Raw genomic sequence first — 20,402 nt, forward strand, 5'->3', positions numbered from 1 at the left:
CTGATGATTTTTCAGCCCCCAAATACTTGACATTTCAGAGTGGATGTTTCTTCATAATAATTCATTTTTCATGTTACCTATTCAACCAAGTATTAGTAATTTACTGTGCTTGTTTATGCTTTCAGGTGTCATTACACAGAGATTTCTAGTTAGACATCTAGTTAGATATGGATGCCTATTTCAACCAGAAATTTTTTACTGTGTATCTGCGCATAGTGTAAAATATTAATTATCATACATCAACTGTATGAATATGAAACTAAGTTATTTCTTTATTTCTCCTTAAATCTAAGTCACCTTAAATCTAGTCATGTATTTCCAACAATAGAACCACTGATCTTTAGACCCTTTGTTCCTGGCATTACAAAAAAAATTTCCTCTCTTCACCAAATATCTATGGTTTAAATGACAAAAACATTTTATTTGATAATTTGCCACGTATCTACTCTTTATTTTATTTTTAGGATATATTTTGGTTGACAGTACAATAATCACCATCTGAGATCTCTTCATGGTTTCAAGAGACAAAAGTATTCTGATATATATTTTATGTCTAAACTTAACAGGGATGATTTTAGTACTCCAATATGGACTTGAAACATGGCAATGGTGTGTATATATATATATATGTTTGTACATATATATATGCATATGTAATGTCATTTAAATAGTTAAAAGTTAATGATAATATTTAAATCTTGCATTATATTATAGACACTTTCCAGGACTTTTCATCCATATGTATGTGGTTGCCAGCAGGAAGCCGTTCTGCTTTTCATACATGCAGGTCTTCAGGCAGCCCCCCAGGCAGCTTGTCTAGGTCAGCTCCCCTGCGTCCTAAAGTCTGCTTCCCTCAGCACTCCTGGACTCTGCTTTCACATTCACTGTCCATTTGAACAGCAAATCTTGTTGTAAGGATGGCCTTGGGGGTTATTCTCAGAGGATAGTCTAGACATACATTATTGCGTACAGTCCGTCTCTTTTGTATACAAGGGAGAAGGAGTTCAATGAATCTTTTTTTCCTAATCCCCGTGTAGCATCCTGCCAGGGACCAACCTCGAGAAGGATGGCTGTATAGATTTCACACAGGAACTAAAAGTGTGCACTGGTTATTCCTGTATGTCCACTATCCCACCTGCTTTTGTCTCATTCACGTACTCTGCACTCAGCCACTGGCATTCTCTCAGGATGCAACTTCCCTGAAAATCCAGTACTGCTTTTTTGTTAACTACAACGTTCATTAGAAAATAATATTAACTTTTTTCTTCAGCAAAAACTATTAATAGGCATCAAGTGCCTCATACCTACTCTATAGAGAAATAAGAACATAACCTCTTATGCTTGTAAAATACAACATACCATATTTTCTAGGAAACTATTAACTCTCAGCCACACTTGAGTGTAAGATATCATATTTTGTCTGTCTAGTCTACTCATATATGTTTATGTTGACAGAGGGCTGCCACATACCTCTGCTGTGCCTTTGCAGAATTGCTGCGCATTATAAAGCAATTGTCATGTTTTGTGAAGACATGCCTGCTTTTTCAAGGGACAGGGTGAGTTTTTATAGTGGTTAAGGATTCGAAAGAATTTTGTGAGGAAATATTTTTAATACATCTTTGAGGTCAAAAAGAAAATACAGAGGTAAATCATTGTCAAAGCTCAGGTTGGCTGGGTATCAGTCAGCAGGTTGTGAACAGTTTTATTCTCTTCCCTTGTTATTTCCCTTATCATTATTATTATTGGTGGTAGCAGTAGTGGTTTGTGTTATACCTTAGTTACTGGACTGTTCTTATCTCAACCTGTGGGAGTTAGATTCTTTCGATTCTCCTCCCCATCCCTCTGGTAGCAAGGGGAGGAAAGGGGGGGCAGTGAGCTAACGGCTGCGTGGTTTTTGTTGCCGGCTGGGCTTAAACCACAACACTCTCCCATTTGGTTAGATAGATAGTAATTGTACACTTTTGGTTCAGCTTGATTTCATTGTTCTTGTAATTATATCATGAACCTATAAGTGGTCAGTTTCTTGGGCTGAACCAAAGGACTTACAATGGCATTAAAATATTTTATTTTGAATAGAAAAAAAAGGTATTTCTAAAATTAAGGGATCACTTTCAATCCTGGGGGAGTTTCTTTTTGAAACTCATATGAGAAGGAGAAAAAATGTTAATTGAATCTTCTCATTTACACCTTCCATCTGTTTTCATCCAGCTGCATCTGCTTAGATACTTGAGAAGCAGGTCAAGCTAACACTTAATGGGTCTCAGCTGATTACTCTAGTAATTTAATAAAACTGTACAAGTAGGAAGTAGAACTGGAATGAGAGCTTACACCTTTATATTAAATATAAAATTTTTAAAGCTATTTGGTTTTCAGTTTATCAGAATAAACTGGGGAGGGGAGGGAATATATAATTTTCTTTCATAGGGAATTTAGTCTCTTCTTTTGAGCTACGTTGCACTTTGGCCATTGTATTCAAGGACTACTTCTTACTGAGAATTTGCTATTTTGCATATTGGGTTTTTTCAATGAATACTATGCCTAATTTCATTTGTTTGTTTCCATAAGCAGAGCTGATAGTTCTGCTTAGTTTTCTGTCTTTTTTTTTTTTAATTTTGTAAGGTAATGTATTTTTATCTTTTAAATGTACTCTTGCAGTCTGCAAGGTCTGTCTGAAGATAAATGATAGGATCAATTTTTTTTATGGTGTTTAACATCTACCATTTAAAAACTAACCTTTTCAGTGCTCTGATTTAATGTTGTAACTGCAGTAGCTTAATGATGTAAATGAAACATATTGTTTAGACTTAATGAAGGACATTAGACATTAGTAAAAAAATCTTCACTGTGAGGGTGGTGGAGCACTGGCAGAGGCTGCTCAGAGAAGCTGTGGCTGCCCCATCCCCGCTAGTGTTCAAGGCCAGGTTGGACGGGGCTTGGAGTAACCTTCTCCAGTGGAAGATGTCCCTGCCTGTGGCAGGGGGCTTGGAACTAGATGGTGTTTAAGGCCCCTTCCAACACAAACCATTTTATGATTCTATGATATTTCTTCTCTTCTAAATCTTCCTCATCTTAAAAATGTTATTCTCCTATGAAGATAAGCTTTTTACTTTGGATCTTCTTCATTAAATGCCTAGAGAAAAAAATTAAATACATTTTCCTAAGGAAGAACTAGATAACTTCATCCATCTAGCAGGTAGTTTTGTTGATTTTGAATTAGCAGATGACGAGAGACAGACACCATTAGAAAGTAACTTGTTCTATCTATCATGGACACTAATCATGAAATAAAATATTTATTTATAGACATATGTATGTAATTATAATTAATAAACCAGCTATGTCACTCTGGGAGTATTAACAATTTTCCATCCTCTAAGAACTTATAAGAGCAAAATTATATTTTGTCCGATGTGAGGAGGACATTTGTGAATGTGCTGAAGGTCTGCTACCTAACGCATCCTCACTATGATGAGATCTGTGGTGTTGCAAAGCTTGCTAATCTTGATGGAAGGAATTTTTCTCTGCCAAGCATTGATATGCTTACAGAATGTCCAGTGTGAGACTATAAGGAACTAAGGAACTCAACAGAGGGGTCAGTGAGGTAAATAATACCATGTGAATGCATAGTGAAAATTAGTGATGGCTGTTCTGAGCAGTTTTATCAAACTAGGCATGTAGGTGTGCAAAAATGAAAATGAGTGTATGCCTTAATGGCATGGTGAAGGTGGAGAGGGGAATCCTTCACCTGTGGGGCTCAGTGGTTTATAAACTGAAGGAGACCAAAGAGAATCCAGTTATAAAATTAAGCTAAAGAAAATTAAGAAACTAGTCATTTTAACAGGTTTTCTGTCCAAAGTTGGTAAGAAAAAAAAAAAGTTGTGGTGAAATCTTGAAATCTTAAAGATCAAGGTTAATGTCAAGATTATCGAGAGCAGGTAGATGAAGCAAAGTTGGTAGAATTGCAGATGAGGATGATTTTCTTGCACTTATGTGTAGACTGAATGTTTAGAAGTCACAGGCTCTGGCTAACGTAGAACAGGAGGAATGTTGCAAAACTATTAAAAATGTCAAATGAGATGCAGTGTTGTGTATCCTTGGCATTAACGTAGAAGCTAAGATTAACAGCATAGTGCAGATTAGCAGTAACACAAGAGAGCCATGTGTAATAATTACGTTTTTCTCCTTTTTAATTTAAAACCAATTTCTCTAGCTTCACTTGACAATAATGACTGTCCTGTATGTGTAATCCTGTTCTGAGAAATCCTCCTTTAATTGCCTGTAGTAAAGCATTCCTAACTATTCTATGACTAGTTTAGGCAGGTGACTTCCTAAACAAATGTGTTTCTAAATTTCTGTGATCAGTATGATGTTTAGTTTCTAGCACGTAAGTGGTTAAAATACTAAACACATAAAGTAATTCCATAGAAAAGAATTTCAGATTGACTCAGTATAAAGGATCAGAATGAGAAATGGAAGCACAATAAAATCATGCATTATGCAGCAGGGGAGGAGGGGGGACAAGGATTTTGAAAGGATTTGGGGGGGGGGTTGAACGTTAGTAGCTGAACCATTAAAATGGCACAAACCCCCAAATTTAAATAAGAGCATATTCTGGTCACAGCTCAAATTCTGGATGTTTTTAATGTTATTTACATTAATGGAAGTAACAGTACTTCATAGTGTCAAAACTTCTGTGAAAGTGGAACTGTGACATTCTTTGGATGCTTCTGTTGTCTGATATTGTGCAGGCTACCTCCTTGTACTGGGAGTCAAGTCAGGAAGGGAAGCAAAGCAGAAAGTATATGAAGGCACACTTAGTAAAGGGTATATAGGAAAAAAAGACAAAGAAAGGAAAAAAATAAATAAGAAAAAAAGAGTAGAAAGAGAAGTCAGGGGTTATTCTTTTAACAACTCCCTGCTTTGCCATGTCTCTGCCTTGTTCAGACTCCCATGATGAGACGTGCCAGCCTTGAGCTTTTGCATAAATGCTGCAGAGGGCCTGTCTTCTTACATAGATGGTACTTTGCTCCTATTTATTGAACCATATTCTTTGTCTGACTGACAGAGAAGTAGCAAAGGGCTGACAAGGCTTAGCAGGAGAAGAGTCCTGCTGCAGCACTCCTGACATTGTTTGTGTTAAGGTCACTCTTAGAAACCTCCATTCTTCATCTCACCAGGTACTGCTGGATGCAGAGAAGTACCTCTTAAACCAGCTGCCCCTTTTGCTTTTTGTCTTTTGGAACCACCTTTATTAAAAGGTGTTGCAGAAGAGGGAAAAACTAGAGGGTTAAATTAACTCATAGTGGAATACTGAGATTCACAGTCATGCCCATAATTAATTTGGTGTCTGTTTTACATATTGAGTGTTCATCAATGTGTACACAGAGTAGAAGTCAGAAAGATTACCTTTTGGACTGTAAAAAACCATGCTACCAATGAAGCACTCTATTAATACTTAGCAGAGACCTTGAAATATTTTTTTATTATTTTGAAATGTTTTAATCCGTTCACACATCCTCTTTCAAGTGGTCTTTGATATCTGAAAAAGCTAAATGCATCATTTAAATATCCATTGTTCCTTATAACAATAATCTGAGCTTTCAACATTTTGAAACTGATATAGTTAGCTTCCTACTAAGAATCAGCCTTTCTCACCTTTAAAACAAATACAGAATGTCATTATTTTCATGATCTTACTTACAGGCAGAAATTGTTCATAACAGCTTTTATAATCAGGATATTTAGGGTATACCCAGTAGAGTTCTGATGTCTAGTTGAAAGAAAAGGATAGCAGTTGTTCCAGAATTGACATTGTGGAATTAGTGGAGATTATTTCTATTTATTTATAATAAATATAAGAAATATATAAAAAAATAATTTTTGTGGCTGATTTCCAACTCAGACTTCCATACACAAGCAACAGAGCAACAATATTCCCATGACAATTTCTGTCAGGAATAAGGCTGGTCTTTACTTCCCTGTTGCTTATTTTCATTGCCTGGATTTATTACATTTAAGAGCATGCTCTTTCATTTTGATGGTTTAGAATAAGATATCAAGAGATTTTAATTAGTACCAGAATTTCAGAAAGGTGCTTATGTGAAAAATAAGGGTTATATACATTTGCAATAACCATGAAAAGCTTCATTTTATTTATTCTGCTGCAAAAAGAGGTATGTAAGAGGAAAAAAATACCACAATCACTTTTCTGTTTCACTTGTGTCTTGCCTGGGGTGGCAATGTGGGGATAGTTATGCTCCTTCACTGTGCAAAGCACAAATGAGACTTCTGAGAACATTCTGGGAGGGCTCCAAGTTTCCGCCTTCCTCCCTGGCATGTATTAGTCTTGACTGGCACCTCGCCAGCAAATAACCCACTCTCTCCTTGGGACCGTATATTGCTGCTGCTTTTATTATTCACATTATTATAGCACTTTACTGTGCTAGGTGTTTACAAGCATGTTAAAAAAAAAAAACACAAATCCAAAGGTACTACCTCTCCTTATATCATTCCCCTATGCCCAGCTGCTCTACTTTCTTTAGTGACTCAAATGCTGTCATGCAGGTCCTGCAGAGACATCTGATGTGAAATCACAAGAGTATTGTGAGTCTTCTGATGGTTCAAGTGCTGTCTAGAAACACTGAGGTAAAAAGGCTGTTGAAACAAACCCAGGAATTTCTTGCTCATCTACCTTAATATGCACAGGGGAAACTAACAATTTATTTTCATTTGCTGCCTGAATGGATTTTTTTCCTGGGATTTTTAATCTATTACTCTTTTTGTGGTAATTTAAAGATAGGACACTCTTGAATAATTTACCATTTCAGTTTTATTAGCATTCTTTGACACTGCATTAGTTTCTAACATTAGGCTGTAAAGTTTAACTTCAAATAGGTGTGATAAAAATGTGTGAAGGGAGAAAGTTTTCGCAGAGTAATGTGCTTAAAACAAGCCCCAAATAAGCTAGTCCTGAAAACACGCTTTGGATCCTGATCCGAATGTTGTTTTTGGTAGCTCACCTCAGAGTTCTTTCCCAGACATCCTGGTTACCCCACTCCAGTGACATAATAACAGCAGTAAACTGCCAGGATAGGCACACACTTCTGTTATATGTAGGGCAGGTCAGGATATGGCAGCAAAATTGCTGTGAAGGTTGCTCCTCAATGTAGGCACTAGTCAGCCAAATATTTAGGCACATTCTTAATATTATAGGTGTCCTTAAACTTAACCTCATTCACTAAAGCACTTACAGACTCGCTGACAGTGGAGCACAAGTTTATCTTTCTTTGACGTTGTATCATTACAGTTGGGCTATAGTCCTTTTCTTAGACGGCTGGAAGTTTTAGGAGAGAAGAAGCTGAAAAAGCCCAGACAGCCTTAACTGGCCTGAACTACCTGCTGATTCTGAATTCCTGTAAATCTTTACATTGCTCATATAAATGTGCCTGGACATGCTGAAAAAGTCATTTAAAATGATAAATTATTTAGAGAAAATAAGATGATGTTATTTGAAAAAGTGAGAAAAATTTGTAGAGCAATCCTATTTCCAAAAATGCATTGGCTACATGATATAAATAACTGTCCATATTGGATGATCTGAGCTCTCTGGTGAGTGGAAACACTTGTTACTTCTAGACGGTTTTCATGCTATATTCAGTTATTAGTAAGGTGATTGAACTATGCATATGTCTACTAGTACTGTTAAATTTCAAGAAATAGAATTAATTAATCGTGGTTGTTTTCCTCAATTTCCTTTTAATTTCTCTGGCATTTTTCAAGCATCGTGCCTTATGAATGTAAGACACCTGCAATACAGTTAAGTGGTAAGCTGAAGGTAGTGATAGGACACTATACATGTACTGCTTTCCAAAATCAAATGAACCCTGTTTTGAAACCTCCTTGACACACAGCCCTTTCATTTTTCTTGGGATAAAATCATATTATTTTGTGTCATATATTCTTACTAATGTTATTATGTCCTGACCGTATGCTCACAAGCCAAGCAGAGATAGATTGCATCAGAACCCTGAGCTATTACTGTACACTCTCCTCCAGAACAAAGTCCTGCTGAGGGAGCTTGCTGTTTTGTGGGACTGAGCTTCTGTTGCTGAAAATCAACTACCCTTCAGACTGCAAGAGCCTTTCCTTACCCTTTGGCTCATGTGGATGGTGGTACGAATGCTCCAAGAAGAGATCTATTAGGTCTTAGCATGGTCCTAAGATTACACTTTAACTCATTTGACTCTTACTTTGGCATGATGCAGTAACAGTCCTGATATACTGCGCGGGGTTTAGTGTTACTTGAGGAAACAGGTTTTGCTTTGCTGTTAGTTGTTCAACTTTGTAGGTCTAAAAGAAGCTCTTCCTTGTTTTTAACATGGATAAAAAAGAATAAAGTAAAATTCCTTGAAACTCAAAATAAATCAGGTCTGAAATGCTACCAAGATCCTTTGAAGACTGTTCTGATGTCATCTTGTTGCATTAGACCAAAGACTCAGTGAGGTGCACAGCTGCAGCAGCCATAAATCCTGTGGCTGGGTTCTGGGTAGATGTGTGAAAGGGAGTTCCCAGAGACAGGGGAACCCAGGGAAGAGCAGGGAGCCATGTCAGGATATGGCAGCCCTTGTGACAGAGGATGACATGGCTTGGCCATCACCAGGAGCAGCCATGTGAGATTGAAATGGCCCTAAGGAGCACAAGCACCCAAGGTCATGGTGAGCAGAGCATGCAAGCAGCGGTTTTGCACAGAAGGGCATGTAAGAAGGGCCAAGCGCCCTGCTTGTAGATCCACAACCCTTGGAAGCACACTGGGTTTATGCCACGTTGGTGGGCATTCACCTCAGAGTTAAAAACAGTGTTTCTATAGAGAAAGTCCCTTGGGTGTCTGATGCTTCCACTCATACAGAGCTGGTAAGGAAGAGCACTTCAGTACAGACAGGTTGCAGTGAGTGCCTAGACCTTTCTCCTGGAGAAAAAGTAAGTACCTACAAAATATGTACATAGGTTGATGACATGTTTTATCAGGTGATCAAATTGCAGGAAGTAGTTAAAAGGCTGTTCAGTATTACAGGATCCAAGACAGAGATAGATAAATGGTTTCACAGCCATACTCCTGTGCAGACGCCACAGAGAGTGAGGCACCTTGGAACCTGCTGACCCATAAAAAGCAGAATTCTATTACAGTCCTCACCCTCCAGCATTCCAAACAAAACCAGACATAAAGCTGTAACAGCTGTAGACACCCACAAGCAAGGTCTGTAAGTAGAAACTGTCCAGCAGCACACAGTGGCTACCTCAAAAAGGAACAAGTGCTTGTTGTGGGTGACTCTCTGATAAGGAGCACTGAGACCTCATCTGCTAGTCTGGAGTCACTAGAGGTATGCTTCCTTCTAGGAGCTAAGGTTCCAGATGTTGCCAAGGGTGTGCCACAACTGCTTTTTATACAAATGCAATATGTGCCATCCAGGAATGAGGCACTCCTGGACTTGCTACTCACAAAGAAAACCTCCTTGCCAGCATCTCAGTTAGTGATAGACTTGGCTGCAGTGACCACAATATTGTGGAGCTTGAGATGCTGCTGAGCATGCTGAAGATGTACTAAGACAAAGGTTTTAGATTTTAGAATAGCAAACTTCAGCTTGATAAGAGCTCAGTTAGGAGGGGTTCCATGGAAAGCTTCCATGGAGGATAAAGGAGCTGGTAAGTGCTGGAAGTTTTTCAAGGAGGCTATCTGACCTGCTGTGAAACAGGAGAGGTGAATTAGTCTCCAACACTGAAAAGGCAGAGATGGTGGCAGACTGGAATGTCCCCAAGGATTTACAAGAAGGATCCATGAAATCGTAGGCCCATAAGTCTTACTTCACTCCTGGGAAAGACAAGGGATAATGAGTACAAGTTACTTCCAGAAAGATTCCAACTGGGCAACAGAGGAAAATTTTTCACAATGAGAACAATCAGCCACTGGAATAATCTCCTTATGGAAGTGGTGGATTCCCCAGTGTCAGATGCATTTAAAATTCTACTAGACATGCTGTCTAGACCATGCTTTTGCCAAGAAAGGTTGGACCAGATGATCCTTGAGGTCCGTTCCAACCAGTGTTCTATGATTTTATGATTTTATGATAAGGAAGAAGTTCTTTACTGTGAGGGTGGTGAGGCACTGGAACAGGTTGCCCAAAGAACAAGATGCTCTTAAGGTCCTTTCCAATCCTAAGGTCCTAAACAATTCTGAGTCTATAATTCTATAATTCTATGATTCTATGAAATAAATTCTCAAAAGGAATAATCAGGTAGAGAGCATATTTTCAATTTCTGCTCATGTCTTTAGAAAAGCACATCCAATTTTTGGAGATACATAAGTATATAAACTACAAATCTTATGTATTTTTATAGAAATACTATATATATGTTGCCTAAAAAGTTATAGTTGATTTTTTTTGTTGAATTCTTTTTCTTTCCAGAATCTTTTCAGATTAACTGGGCAAAATCTGAATGCAAAATCAGATTAAAATACTGAGCATAATTTGAAAACACTACTTCTTTTTCACTCATATTTATAATCAGACAAGTAATGATTTCCCTCTTCTAATGTGTTCAAAAGGTACCATTTATTAAAAAGAAAGGAAAATATTCAGAAAGCATGAAAATTTGTACTTGGGCTCTTTTTTTTCCTTGATATCTCTACTTGCTGTATAGATTTAGATTTGGGGTTTTTTTCTAACTTTCCTCAAGTTTTTAACTTCCTGCCTGGCAATTGCTGTCTCTTGAAGTGCTGAGCACAGCACTTGCTGAGAACCAATAAAAAGTCAAAGACTTGATGTCAGGCTCTCTTAGACTTATTTAATCACTATGAGTGGAAAGGAAGACAGATTTTGATTAAGACCAGCTAAACCGATCAATAAAGTCCTTGAACTTGCATAAGTCACTACTGGCTACTTTCAATAACAGTGATAGCCTGCACTTAAGAAGAAATATCCTTACATTACTACCTTTACATACCAGACATATATGCGGACAACCACTGAATAAGTATGTATGTTCCTGGATGAGGACACTATCATTCTCAACATCGTGCTGCTCTTACTGTTGGGAGGTATAGCTCTAGGTAATTTGTTTTTCATTGAACCTGTGGGAAAGCTGAATTCTAAAATAACACTCAGATAGCTATATATAAACATAAAAGGAGTGTAAATGTACAGTGAGCAGCATGACAACTTTGCAATGTGCAATTTTCACTAATTCTGTACTTGATATAGTAGTCCAAGTTCAAAAAGGGGAGAAGGTCAGGGTGGAGGTGCACTACTTCAGGATCCTCTAGATCCACTGGGTATGAGACTTAAACAAACAAGAAATTACTTTCATTGATTAAATGTAGATTGAATTAGTAGGAAAAAATGACAGGCCTTGCTAAGGTTGTGTCCCCTAGTCATTGTTTAACTCAGCATGACAGATTCAATCTGCTCAGCCCAAAGGAAGGCCAAAGATGTCACTCATGGACTCTGTACAATGCTAGAGCCATAGAAGAGCAAAATCGAAAAGTTGCACTTTGTCAACTCACAGCCTGGAGCCACTGTTCTCATTCGAGTTGTGTTAGCAGAACAATGAGCTACAGCAGGCGCAAGGCCACTCCGCATAATAATTATAGGTATCCCACAGGCAAAGCTCTTGTTGCTTTTAAGGCTTGACAGAATGTGTCTTGTAGGCATGACCTAGCAGATGGGGTACTTTTTTTCTTTCGTCTTTTCCAAAAAGCCACCTAGGAGAGACATATAAAGAATCCTGATAAGGTATGTATTTTCTCCTAAAGGGTTAGGTTGATTACAAGCTGCTCTTCTTTTTCGTTCACCTTAAAAATAATTGCTGGTTACCTTAGTGGAAAGAAGTCAAGTATAGCAACAGAAGCAGGCATAGACCTTTTGCTCTATCCTGCTAATTTGTGTCACCTACTGCACTGCCTTATGTATTGATGGTAGAAAAAATGAAGCAGAAAATTAAGTCTGAAAGGCGTTTTTGTCCTGCTGTCACTTTGTACAACATTTAGTTCAGTTGACATGACACTGTGCCTTTTGTTACATAAAACTGTCACATTGTCCCCTTCTGGTTAGCCACAGTTGCTGGCCAAATCAATAATGTCTGTCAAAATTGTCAAATAATGAAGACAGTCTAAAAATACCTGCTATAATAGATAATATTTTTAAAAGCCATTAAAAAATACAACAAAATTATGTCACCAACTATATGAGCAAAGAAATAAGATAAATTTAACTACTAGCTGAGACAAACTGAACAAGGATGTTCACAGATATTGTCATCATATTTTTGATGGTTTGGTATGCTACTAAGCTTTGAAGAGAGTTTATGACTACTGAGGGACACCTAAAACACATTAATATATGTATTTATTGTATTTTGTTAGAGTTGTGAGGTACTACTTTTTTGCTTTGCTTCAGTTTTTCCAGACAAAACGTAAAACACAAACAACCTTAAAGAATACAGAAGGAAGCCAATGGGAAAAGACTGATTGCCTTTTCTACTATTTTGCCTCAGTAATGTGTGATGCAGAAACTTCAGGCAAAGGCTATTGAGATTTACAAAACATAGTTAATGTCTTACAACGGGATTTTCTTTTTACTTTCCATTATTTCAGACTGAAATTCTCCAGATACCTTTTTTGCTTATAGTTTTGTACTAGAAGCTCTGGTAAATGTGTAATTTACATAGAATGTGGAAAAAAGTATTAGTGCCCCAAAAGGACACAGTTTGTCCAAAAGACGCTGCAATGCTGGCCTTGTGAGACTGTTTCCTGGCTGCAGGATACTGCAGGAAGACACACAGACAAATTTGCCTCATGTATACGTAGAGGTATAAAAAAAATTAAAGGATTTTCCAGCCAGCATCATATGCTTCCACGTATTTTGTTTTACGCAGGTTTTACTCTGAGCTTGAGTTTGGGTTTTTTCTGATCCCAGATACCTGTATCTTCTCCAGTAACCTGGCCTACTGTTTAACTAGTCTCATGGAGGACAGTTTAAGGGGAATTTCCATTGTTGTTCATTCCTCTAGCCTGATGGAATTCCTTTGAACAGCAAACAGGGTTCAAATTCCTTTTGAGCCCTGCCATCTTGGATACCAAAAGATTCCCTCAGTTTGGTGCTATTTACAAACTTGCTGGGGGGTGCCTTCACTCCTATCATCCCAGTAGAAGATAAAGATGTTAAGAAGTAGTGGCCCCTCAGCCCCTAAGTAATACAACTTCTAGGCAATTTCCAGGTAGTAGTTGAATTTCTTGCCACAGGCCTTAGTCCCTTGCAGTCAAGCTTTTTTCCAGAAACATTGCACTCCATTGTGCAACTCATCTTTGTTTGGCGAACAACATACAATATGATACTGTGCTCCAAGCCCCACAATAAGCCAGATGCACCTTCTGCCTTTATTTCATCATTAGAAGGCAACCAGTTTCATTAAACACAATTTGCCCTCTGTTCTCAGATTCAGGGTGTTCTCAGACACCATCCCTTTCACTTGAATTTTAATGAAATTTGAAGTCAGTATAAGGGAAGAATACTCCTCTGTGAACAGTCAAACACTCTAATGCACTCTCAGAACAGCGGTGGAAACTCCATCTTTGACAATATTCAAAACTCATTCAGAAGTGGCCAGGGGAAAACCTGATTCAACTGGCCATGTGCTGTAGGTCTCTAGATCTTATTCCTTTTCTTTTTAAATATGTACTTCTTTGGTGTGGTATAACTCCATTTTTATTTAGAATGCCCCTGTTTGATCCTCCACTCCTGTGGAATTTCTCCAAAATTCCCATTTAGGCATGAAGATTGGGAGGCTACGGAGCAGACTTTGCTGTTAATGACTGAGGCACCCTAGAACCTCAGCCTTCTCCACAAAAATCCCACCTGTAGTACTGCATTCAGCTCTGGGACCCCAAACACAAAAGGGTCATGGGCCTGCTTGAGTAAGTCCAGAGGAGGGTCATGAAGGTGATTAGCGATCTGGAGCATGTCTCCTATGGAGACAGGCTGAGAGAGTTGGACTTGTTCAGCCTGGAGAAGAGAAGGCTCTAGGGAGACCTTAGAGCAGCTTCCACTACCTAAACAGAACCTATGAGAAATCTGGAGGGGGACTTTTTACAAGGGCCTGTAGTGGTAGGACAAGGGGGAATGGCTTTAAGCTGACATAGGGGAGATTTAAATATTAGGAAGAAATTCTTCACTGTGAGGGTGGTGAGATGCTGGAACAGGTTGCCCCCAAAAGTTGTGGCAATTATTTTCTGTACAGTTGTTTATGATTTTCTGAACAGATTGTTTCGGTCATATGAAAAAAATAAAAAGGCAGACTAAAATTAAACATTTGCAATCAATGTCTAGAACGCTGATGTTTTATGACATGAATTAAATGTAATGAAGAAGGCTACCATCTGACCTCTAGATGGAAAACCACATGTTGCATTTATAGTTTTTTTATCCTATCTTTTCCTGTACTTTAAGAGTACAAAATCGTACTGTACTTTAAGAGTACTCAGAAGTCTAGGATCTCCTTTGACTATGCTTCAGTGTTGTGCATGTGGGTTTTTTAATTGTGAACACTCAAAATTTAGAAATATGCAAATGCCTTTGATTTATACCATGTCAAAATAGAGTAGTAGTTTAATTTTCATGTATTTCTTTGGGGTTTTGTGTGTGTACCCCATCATCTGGATGAAATTCTAGCTGTAAAATTCCTCATTATAAAGTAAATTAATTGGAATAAATATTGGACTGACATATCATGGTTTATGTTTGTAAAATCATAAAGTAGAATAAAATCTTGAAGTTATATTCTGTGTATGCTTTTCAAGGTCTTTATTATACTGTGGTAATAATTAATTAATTAGACCTTCTTCAAATCACAGATTTTGTTAATAATTTCTCAAGGTTTAAGGCAGCATAATGTCAGAGACCTAATTACTATGAATTAATTTGTGCTATATCCCTGCATAATACAACAAGAAATTCCTACAAGAAGAAAGCCACAAATGACAATATTTTCTCTGATATGATTTGATCTAGGATTTAATTGGGTGGTGTTACAGCATATTTACAAACACATTCTAAATAATGTAGCTGAAAAAAAAATAACATATTTTAGCATATATCATTGAAGATTAAAATTTTGAAAGGTTAGTATGCTACTGATACAACTGAAGAATGTTCAGAAAAATGGAATTATTCTTCTGTAGATGACACAATATCTAACGTTCTCTTTTAGTAGCCTGGGATTCTAACCAGGGAAGTGACTCCCTTTTTTTGTTGGATCATTTTATATAGAATGATGTTTATGGAAATAGGCAGAAATTTTGGCCTACAAATTTCCCAGTCTTCATACATATTTTTTGGAGGTCCATTGTCTACAGTTCTTATATCCAGGTCTCTGACTATCTTTCTTGTCGCTATTTTTCTTTCAGTGCAGCTTCAAATTTGAAGACTAACATTTCCAGGAAAAATTAATTTTACCCATATCAGAAAAAAAATCGGGGAATTTTCTGCAGAAGTTTTGTGTGGTGGAGTTAAGTACATATTTTTTTCTTCTTTTTTTTTTTTTTTTTAATGCTCTTTCAGAGCTTTTTTCTTTAATGACCCTAGCAGATAAAGACATTTTCTCAATTTGTAGATTTGCAATCTTTTTCTCTCTCACTTTTTTTTTTAACTGTTTTCCCTTTCATGCTTTGTAAATGTACCTGACTAGAATGACTTTTCATTTATAAAAGCTGAATTTCAGCCAAGAAGAAACAAGTAAGTTTTGATTCTGATTAGTGCACTTGTGATAATTCCTCTTGTGGTAAGAGTTACCTGAATTGAGAGTCTTCATTCAGTCCTATTTATTGATGATCACATTAAAATTTTCAATAATATAGGGTACTTTGACTCCTTGACCACTTATACTGCCTTTAAAAGACCTCATCAGTCACCCAGGAAGCTTCCACATTGAAAACACACATTCTCATTGATTAGATACTTTCTAAATAGAATATGCGGCCAAAAGACCTATGAATTTTGCACAAGCTGCTAATGAAGAATTGCATTGTCTCTAGGACTGACACAGTTGCACTCAGGAGTGGGAGGGAATGATGTTTCTGACTTGCCCATCCCTTAAGAACACTGGCTCTGGACACCAGTGAAAAATTAATCAAAGTCTTAATAAACAATATTCTTCCCGCATTCAGCAGATGGGTGGGGAAAATGTGAATGGCTCTAAATAACAAGCAGAGTTCTCCTGGTAAAATTCAAAGAATAATCTAAAGTCTCCATAAGGGTTTAAACAATCTTCTTTTTCCTGCATATCTGCTAGACTGTAGGGAAGGGAGAGAGGTAAGGGTAAAGAGGGAAGAACAACAACAACAATAAAAAGTTCTAAAGACTGAATTATGTTTCCATTTTGAATTATGACAGTTTCTATCACTTCCTCTGTCCTTGAAAACCATCATAACTGGACATTGGAAAATTATTGATGATTTCAATTTACTATTTGAAATGCAGCCTCCTAAATTCACATTTAGTTCCCCAATAGATCATTTAGGGATTATTCTAGTTTAAGACTGTTAGCTTTAAGCCTTAAAGCCTGTATGTGTAAATGCTAACAAAAACTGCTAAAGACTATTCCTAAACTCTAAGACACAGCATTAAACAGTGCAAAACTGTTTAGTCCATTGTTTGGATACTCTGTACAATTAGTAATATGCTAAAGCTTACTAACATACAACTTCTAGCAAATAGCTAATACAATGCAAATATTCCAAGTAAGAACATGTTTACTAGCAAAAGAAGACTGAAATGTTATGAATTTAAACTTCCATCAAGAGTTCAGGTTTTAGTAAAAAGGCATGCAAATATTTCACACACACACACAAGAAAAAAAAAAAGGAATAATTTCAGCTTGAGGAAAAGTGAACAGTTTTGAATAATAGAAACTAAATTACATAAAATGGTTATGAGGAAACAAGCACTGAAGGGAAGCAATGTAGGTATCTCAGGTGTGAAAAAGGCAAGTGCAAAGGGAGGCTGGGGAGCCAAGAATATTCATCTTTTTTTTATTCAAAATTGTGGTGTTCTTGGTGCTTCTCTCTGAATATTTCATGTAGGTGGCGGGGATAAAAGGATGTACTTTTTTTTTTAATATTTGATCTGTTCTTCAGCTGCAGTAATCTCCCTGACCTCAGTGGTGCCTGAGCTCTAGAGCTGTCAGATTCATTCCGAGCAAGGAGGAAATTCAAAACACGGAGTCACAGCCTGTGTCAAATGCCAAGTATCAGCAAAAAGACATTTATGAATTAATTCATACTCAATAATTATGCAGACATTATTTGGCATATAGTTATGAATAACAAACATATCCAAGAAAATTGCAATTAATTCAAAGATTTGCACAATTTGCAAACAGAAGAAAAGGCAAAACTTCACAGGTTTGTTTGTTTGTTTGTTTCTAAACTATACAATATCCTCAATTTACAGACTATAAAAATACGGTCTACCTAAACCAAAATCATTAACTGATCCTGAAATACACCTTCCTTATATTTTCTTTTTCTTCTTTATAAGCATTTTTTATCTAAAATATGGCAACATTTTCTTTCAGAGGGAACTGTCATGTAGTAATGTAAGCCTGGAACTGAGAAGGGAATGATCACTTTATTTCACAGGCCTGGGGGAAGAAATCTAGAAAGCTATTTTGTACATAAGGTTAATTATTCAGTTAAGATGACTTAACTGACAGTGAAGATATTTTGTTCAGTTTGATGTTTTTTTCAATAGACCATTATAGTCTTCTTATCACAAACAGCCTTAGATATTCAACATGTAATACTATTGGGATAATGATTCACCAGGTACCCTGCCTCTACAAAAGAGGACATGAAACAATGTGGTTTTGCAGTAACATTGTTTCAGACGCAGTTGCATATTCTTGCCCAGCATAACATGCTGTATTGTTTAAAGGAATAGCACCCTTTAAAACTATTTTTTAATAATATTTAGTTCTCATCAATAAAACATACCTCCTTGTCAAAAGTAGAGTGATAGTTGTCTTCTTATTCTGTCATTAGTAAAAAGATGAGTTAAAATATTTGAATCATTTGCTATCGCTTATGTACTTGGGAATCTATAGACTTTACTGTAGAATTATTTCTCAAATACCATTTGCATGAACATATATTTTGTGAATTTGGTACTCTTGAACTTTCATTTGGACTTTAAAAAGAAAATACTTTTCCAAAATATGGCCTGTATTTAAAAGGGGGAGGGAATAGGGGTATTTTTAGAGCCAAAAGTGGAATGTCCTTTCCACTTTCGTAGTGGGGGATAAATTTAAGAAAGTTTTAGCTGCCTAACATGGGGATCTAATATCATAACCAAAACAGCATCTCCAAGAACTCCTGTCTACATGTTTCACTGCCCCACATGCAAAAGAGCATACAAGGTATATTTATTTTGATTGGAAAGGTCCCTAATCTCAGCATGCTGGCCAATAATAGGATAAACCTCCTGTTTAAGCCACACAGTGAAACAGAACTTTGTCATTTCTCTCTTTTACAAGTCAACAGTAAGCAGTTTCAGATTACTCTCACTAGGCATTGGATTTGAAGGCAGCTGCTGCTCAGAAACTGGGCACCAGTCAGCTCTGGGAGCTGGTGACTGTCTGACTTTGCATCACTTTTCCCTTCACTTATTAAGCTGTGTTTATGTTGGCATGAGTGTTTTCACTTTGCCTTTTCCTATTCTCTCCCCTGTACCACTCTGGATGGGTAGCTGTGCTGTGAAGGTCTTCAGCTGCTGGCACAGCACTGTCCTAGCAAAACAGGTGGCCCAAAAACAAACCCACCCATCTTCCTCATATGCACTAATGTGGATTTTAGATCAAGGGACCTCAAGGCTTGGTGGCACAGGCCTCATCCGCAGCAAACTAAAACTTAATGGTATTGCTGTTTTGTCTAGCATAGGTCAGAGAAAGAGAGCACTCAGCTTGCTGAAGCATGTACCTATATGAAAGTTACCTATAACTTCAAGCTTTACAAACATGGAGTCTTCTTTAATACAGCCGGATAAGACTGCTACTTCTCTGTTTCATTGTCTGGTCAAGATGTCTTCACTGACACGCTTTTGACATTTTGTTTACTGACTTCAGATGGCTTTGTGCAGGTGCTAATGGGAACCAAGCGTATCTGTATTTTCCACATTATTCAAAAATTAGGTTTTGCTCTCATAACATCTACCCGAATGCTTGGAATTTGGCTTGCTTAGTTGTTCATTATACTATAATTGCTGTATCTGCCGTACTTTGTGAGAAATAACACCACCTAATTCCAGTTCTGTCTTACTGGTATGTTGGAGATCAGTCAGTCTTTGTAGAAATACATCGTTCCATTAGATTAGCAAGCCTCCAAACTTTGAGACTCTGAACAGCTCTACTGATCTACCCCCAACCTGTATATTATGGTTGCTTCTTTAGCAAGTCAAAATTCCTACACTATTATTTTTGCTTATTTGTTCCAATTGAATACAATGTAAAGAAGAAAACATAACCTATACAACGAATGAATTATAAAAGCCATAAGACATTATGAACAGAATACCCTTTTTCAGATTTAGAACTCAATCTTTTCTATCAAAACCAGAAATACGTTAAGCCTTTAAGTTACCTTCTCTCCAGTTATTAATACAGATTTTGTTGTGTCTCTAAAGCAGGGAACAGATGGCACTTGAATCTAGTCTAAGCCTGTTTAACTAATTTCTGCCAATTGGGAGGGCCTATTTCCTTCAGTTATGATAAGCAGTAATGATAAGAAGGTACCTTTCTAATTGACTGTGACATACAGACATCCTAATACTTTTATCTCTTTTAGCCCAGAGATTTTTTTCAAGACACACTTCTCCTATGTTTTATGCAGCACCAAAAAAACAATGAATGCACTCAGTTAATTGCATTATTAACTATTTACAGTGTGAGTGAATAATATTCTTTTTCTGAAATGAAGACATTTACCTTTCCAGTTTAAACTGTGCAAAAAGACTGAGAGAGAAGTGGGTGTATGCATAAGCAGTATTCCATTGCCCAGTGGTTGTGGTATTCACTTAAACATGGGTCTCCTGGGACAAACTTCTGCTCCCACTACCACGTTCTACGCTCTAGAAGGAGCCTTTTTATCACTATGCTCTAAAAGCAACATCTGGTTGTAGCTGCCTGCTGGAGAGACCCTGGGTTGCATGCAAGTTTTATTTTGTAGAATACTGACAGGTGGAGACCTTCAGACATTTACTGTGGAAGGGTGCCTACAGTTTTACTCCACACAGACTTTAAGGGTCAGGAAAGCTGCTGAGCTGCTCGTACCTGTTGAAAGCGTAGTGCTGGAAGAAGAAACA

Source organism: Pezoporus wallicus, unplaced genomic scaffold (assembly GCF_028554395.1).
Source record: "Pezoporus wallicus isolate ANWC-B61680 ecotype Strahan unplaced genomic scaffold, APGP_CSIRO_Pwel_v1 contig_2997, whole genome shotgun sequence".
NCBI lineage: Eukaryota > Metazoa > Chordata > Aves > Psittaciformes > Psittacidae > Pezoporus > Pezoporus wallicus.